A 6,800-nucleotide genomic window follows, 5' to 3' on the forward strand; every position below is an offset into this window, starting at 1 on the left:
GACAGAACAAACACTGCATTGAAATACTATTGAAAAAGTCTGATTTTTCATAAGCTTTCTACGGCATAAGTTAGACACATGATTAATTCATTTTCAGAATTGAGCTCTTCATAAATATATATAAATTGCAAAAAAACTAACTTACCTATAAAAATACTAATCAATGGGTTTTTTTTCATTCTTCGTTTATAAGAATTTGTCCATATTTTTGTTTTATATTCCATGTATGTTTTAAATAAAAAGAACATTTTTTAAACAACAATTCGGAAAGAACGCGATTTTCAAATATATTAACATGTGGTCACAGAGTGGAGTTGCCTCCCTTTCTTCCACTTAACAAATACGGAGGCTGAAAAGCGCCATAATTAATTATTTCAAAAACGAAAAAACAACACATTAGACCAAATATATTTCCCTTTCTTCCACTTAACAAATACGGAGGCTGAAAAGCGCCATAATTATTTATTTCAAAAACGAAAAAAAAAAACAACACATTAGACCAAATATATTTCCCTTTCTTCCACTTAACAAATACGGAGGCTGAAAAGCGCCATAATTAATTATTTCAAGAACGAAAAAAAAACAACAACACATTAGACCAAATATATTTCCCGGTAGTAACTATATAAAGAAACAAACATTTATAGTGATGATATCTGTCTTATCTCCCCTTTGAATTTCTTACATGTGGTTACTGTCCACAATCAAATTAGTAAATCGTAATTGAAAAATGATCACATTTCACTCATCAAATTTTATTTAAAAAAAACGCGGAAAATTTTCCCATTTTTTAAAATTCTCTTTAAGAATTATATGAGTTTTCATTTAAAATATATTTTTCTTTTTTATGCAATGATTTTTTTAATCTAAAAAAAACAACAACATTGAATGAAATAGAAAAAATTAATGTAGCTGTCCAATATTTGCAGGATGATTATTTCAGAATGTGAGGTTTAACCTAAAAAAATATCAATGTGTTTTTTAAGGTTTTAAACTTTTGAGTTTACAGGTAAATTTGCACATAACTATTCTTTTGTTTTAAATTAGAGTATTTTATTTATTGATCTTTTATATTTAATTTGTGATATATAAATAAACCTTAAATGAGAAAATTAGTAATTTACTTTTTAATAGACATTTCAAAATGTTGGCAGGGGGATTAAAAAACGTTTGTCTAGAATATTATATTCAGTTTATTGGAAAGAGCATCAAATTTCACATTGAACCTGAAAATATCTAAAAAAATTGAACCAATTAGAAAAATTCTGATAGATTTTTTAATTGAAAAAGATTTAAATCGTAAAAATCAATTCATTTTATTACGTAGAAAAAATGGCTGCCTGAACGCGTGCATGCACTTTGTTAATACTTTTTTTAATAAAAAATAATAGAAATATTATTTTTTAAAAAACTTTAATAGTTTATTTTGGAAGTATATTCTATAAAGAAATTAAACAGCCCACTTAAAAAAAAAGATTACGAATTTTGTATATTTTATATCTATATTTTGTTTTGTGTTAAGGGAGTCAAAAATTCCTCCAAAATTCTGACACACCTAGACATGTTCTTGATCACTGTGCTCTCATTAACCCTTACCCTCGAGTAACCTATGGGCCTTGATAAGTTGTGACCCCTTTGTAAAAAACATCAAAATAACTAAAAAAATAAAAATTCACCGTTTTGGAGAGTTCTGTTAAGAGAAGTCAACAAAAAAGTGACAAAGCAAGATAAGTTACTCTTCTGCCTACCTAAAACTAATTGCAGTAATTTAAAAAAAATATTTGTTTCGTTTCTGTGGGATATGCTTTCATGTTTTCGTTCTTACATGAAGTTCCGTTTCTTGATGCAACTTAGAGACAAACTATAAATAAGAAACCTTGCAATATTACCCTTTTTTACTAATAATCTCTGAAATAGTCACAGAAAACTAGTATTTATTTTTCAAGAGTATTTTGTATCAGGTAATACTGACAAGTTTCTTTGTAAACGAAAATGTGACGTCACCGTCTTAAGGGAGCGATGTTGTTCACCATTGGGGAGGTTGAGACCCCCTACACCCTGAGGGAGGCCGGTAAATATGCTGAGATTGTCTGTTGAACGTTAATTTAATCCTGGACAGCGGCGGGTGACCTGTCAAAAGTGATGAACTTGCACTTGAGAAAAACAGACATAAAGTTTATTGTTTAAAGAGATTTGTACTTGTTGGCCTGGAGAACAGCTGTTTAGATTATAACTTTCTGGATGGCAGCATTTGACCCCTTAGAGTCGTGTGAAAAGATTTCAATTTTGGTCTCAGATTTTCAGAACTGCAGGCGGTTTGCTGAATTGCACACACACAAAATGGCTGGGGGGGGGTCCGCTCATAACGTGTTGGATTTTGGTTGGTCTGGCAAATTGCCATACCCACCTCGTCACTGAATATTTAAATATTTAAAAAAGCGCCCAGACGGTTGGCAGCAGATTGAAGCTGAATTCTCGAGAAAAAAAACACGCTCCCAGAACGGCCGAGATCCCCCCTCCATTTACCCTAACGATCACGACCAAACAGTTTCGATGAGGTCAGAGGCCAATTGCTGACCTGAACACGGGAGCTTGCCACATTGGGTATCCGTGATTCCAGGATAGTGACCCTGAGGCTGTGATCGATTTGCCATAGAAAATGTACAACGACGAACACAGAAAAAAATTTAATAATAGAGAGAGACAGACAGAGAAAAAGATAAAGAAAAAAATTCAAGGACGGTAGAAAAAAACCATGCGTGATACACATTTGAGAAAATAAGTCGATCGCGAAAAAACTGAAAAAAAGATTTGTGAGACTTAAAATGTTTTGGCGATGTATTAGGTGTATCAGCATGTTGGGGGAATTTTTGACACCTCTAACACGCAACTGCGAATAAAATATTAAAAAAAAACTCGTAATTTCTCTTCTAAAAGTGGGTTGTTTTTTTTCTTTATGGAATATACTTCGAAATAAACTATTAAAGTTGTATAAAAATAATAGAAATATTACTTTTTTATTAAAAAAAAAAAACAACAGTGTTTACAAAGTGACAGCGCGCTTTGATGCAGCCATATTTTACGTAATGAAATCAATTGAATTTTACGAGTTATTTTTTTTTTCAATTTTTAAACTTTAAAAATCTATCAACATTTTTCTATTGCTTAAATTTTTACGATATTTTCAGTGAAAAGTGAAATTTTATGTTTTTTCAATGAATCGAATATAATATTTTAGACAAAGGATTTTGAAATGTCTATCAAATTTTTAATGATTAATTTACTCACCAAATTTTTTGTATATCACAAATTGAAGAGAAAAGATCAATAAATAATATATTGTAAATTAAAACAAAAAAAAGAAGTGTTTTTTGGAAATTTACCTGTAAAGTCGAAAGTGTAAAACATTTCTTTTAAAAAACCACGTTGATTTTTTTTTAAATTGGAAGCCTATGTTCTGCTTATATTGTAGAGTAAGTATTGGATGCTGACGACAATTTTTTCTATTTCATTCAATGTTTTCTTTTGTAGATATTTAAAAAAAATCACTCGATAAACTAAAATATATTAAATCAAATATTTATGTATTTCTTTGAGAAAAGAAAAGATTCTTCGATTATCTTTTTTTAAAGGCAAAATCTTATGAGTAAAATTTGCCTAGTTTTAAACTATGGGAACACATTTCTTCACGGACAAGGCTAGACGACTAACGCAAACGTATAGTTTTTACTGCCTTCTGTCGATCCGTAGTTCACAACAATAAAAAAACTACTTTCGTTTTTTTTTATAACAACGTAAAATGTTTGCATCATGGCCCCTTTTTCAAATAAACATTTACAAAATTATTTTATTTAAAAATAAATGGAATTTAAAATATAAATATGGTTAAATTCTTAACAATGAAGAATGGAACTACACATTGATTAGTAATTTTTATAGGTAAGTGATTTTTTTTTAATTTGTATCGATTTTTTATAATCGACGTAAGTAAAATTTCGTTGATTTTATTCAAATCTTTTTCAAAGAAAACATTAAAAAAAACAAATATTGCATAATTTGCTATTAAACCTGTTATTTTCTTTTTAAATTGTGGCTCTGCTCCTTTAATTGAAAAAATTAGAGTTTGAAGTATATTTTTCAAATAGTTATAAGCTTGGAAAAATGAGAGGTCAAATTATTCAATATTCTTTCACACATTCTTATGATCAGTTTCTGACACACCTAGTGATGTACACATGTAAAATCACGGACTATAGAAGATCAGATAATAAATAAACGTGGATTTATAAGATAAAAAATCCAACCTTGATCGCCCTTCGGGACCCATGGCACAGTTGATAGAGACGTTGAATCTCTATGGTTCCAGATGGACATTGTCTGAAGATAGTGGTTTCCTATCCAAAGCGTGGCAGAGGTTTACTTGGCCAAAACGTGGTGAGACGACAACAACTACGGATGGGAGTGATTGCTGAGAATGCAGTTAGGAGATTCAAAGTTCCTATCCGTCGCGGTTACCACCTGAAAAACAACAACCAATAAAGATGAAAACAACAACTAATAAAGATAAGAATAATAGTCTGAAATAAAAATAAATTAATATGTAAAATCAACCTGTAACTTTTGTGAAATTCACTTTTCATAGCTAGAAAACTCTGAATGTCTCTCTTCTTTCTCGACGTACATGAAAGCTTTGCTTTTGCTTTTCAGAAAAATCGCCACGAAACCTGAGATGATTAGAAATTATGTGAAGACATTCCTGAAGATAGACGATCACGACCAACAGTTTCGATAAGGTTATATGCCAATTGCTGACCTGAGCACAAGAGGCTGCCACAAAAATAAACTTCTTCCATTTTTTTAAATTATTTTTTTTCTGTATCTTCACTTGGAGGGGAGCAAAGATAGCGCTATTTATTGGTTTCGGAGATCCATCAAAATAAAAATGGATAAAGCTGTTTGGTTTTATTTCAATAATAAATCTCTGAGAAAAAATAAAAAAATGAAATGAGGTAAAAGTGCAGTATCTTCCACCCTAAAAAAATTATTTAAATTTTTACTTAAGTTTTTGGTTGCACTGAAAATCAAAATAATTTTTAAATTCCAGGAAACAAATAGTTTCTAAAGTATGAAGAAATTATAGTTTCAAAATATAGCTGATCATTTTTCTATATTCATATAACGTACAATGAGCACCCACTTTATGGCCACCATTTTTTGAAAGGGGGTGGGTCTGGTAATATTTTTTAGGGAGGTATTTGGTAATTGTGATCTGGTAGACAAAACCTTTAAAAACTTGTTTTCTAGGTGTTTTCGGTTGTGCTGAAAACGAACATCGGGGAGATAACTCAATTCAAAATGCCGACACTCCATCCCTATCTTTAATACTAGCTTTTCTTCCGAAAATCGAAGCTTTTGCTCGGTATCATAACAAATTGGTTTACATTTTTCACTGTAAAAAAAATAAATAAAATTTAAAAAAAAACTTCATGAAATTAAGTGAATTTTTTTTTCGGGGATGTTCATTTCATTCCATAACGGATACGTACAATTTAAACTTTTTTTTTATATTTTCATTTTTTTAATATGTTGATTGTGCTGTACAAGTACCCGAACATCTATTATACATTTAATAAATGAGAAGAAAACTCAGTTCGAACTATCGAGGCTTTATAATGGATAAAATAAAATTTTCACGCTATTGAAAATATACTTTTCCGCATGTTTCAAATAAAAGCATTAAAATACATAACTTATTCAGGTAGGTAGAAGAGTAACTTATCGAACCGAATAAAAGCATTAAAATATGTAACTTATCCAGGTAGGTAGAAGAGCAGTGGTGGCTCGTGCCTAAGATTAGTGGGGGTGCTGTTATAAAGAAAACACCTATTTTTTTTTAATATTGTGTAAAAATAAAACAAACATAAAATTATACATAATTTATACGTATGCACACGTATAAAAATACAATAACTTAAAAGAATCCTAAATAGATGTAAATATTTTAAATATTTTACTTATTACATTCATTTGAAAGTAAACTCCATTCTTCTTGTTTTAATTTGTGAGAAAAGATTGATAATTTTCTCCTTAACTTCTGAATGACTGCTAAAGAACCTTTTTTATCAATTGAAAGCACTGCAAGTGCATTTAGTCTTTCGCAACCCATGGTGTTCCTTAGAAAAGTTTTTATTCTTTTCAGAGTTGAAAAACAACGTTCTATCTCTTATGTAGTCATGGGAATTGTCAAGATAATTTTTATGGGTTTTGTGATTTCTCTAAGAACATCGTTTAAATTGTTTTCCAAAATAAATTTCAGGAGATCAATTACTTTGCAATACTCATTGATATCTGACCTACTATAAAATATTTCTAGCTCAGTTTCAAACTTTTCTTTGTCAATCATGGGATATGCTTCAGTTGTCAAGGATATCTCTTCTGTAGGTAGTTTTTTTTTCTTAAAACTAGCAAAGATTATCTTGTAAAACAATTTAGCAAGTATTAAATGTTTAGTTGAAGAATATCTGTCTGTTATATCAACAGATATATAGTCACACAGTTCTTTAGCTTCGCCCTTGAGTGTTTGTGAAGAATTTTCACAGTATTTGGTGTTTCTTATCTCTAAAATAGCAGTTTTGAAATTTGTTACGTATTCATTGACTTTATATATGCTAATTTCCCGAGAAATAATTTCAACATGAGACATAATTTTATGAAATAGCTCAAACCAAAATATGAAATTTTCATCGTTCAAATATTTCAGGATTCCTGTCGCTTCTGCAACGGTCTCATCTACATATGAT

The sequence above is a fragment of the Euprymna scolopes genome, chromosome 46 (genome assembly GCF_053919585.1).
Source record: "Euprymna scolopes isolate OS-2025 chromosome 46, ASM5391958v1, whole genome shotgun sequence".
Classification (NCBI taxonomy): Eukaryota; Metazoa; Mollusca; class Cephalopoda; order Sepiida; family Sepiolidae; genus Euprymna; species Euprymna scolopes.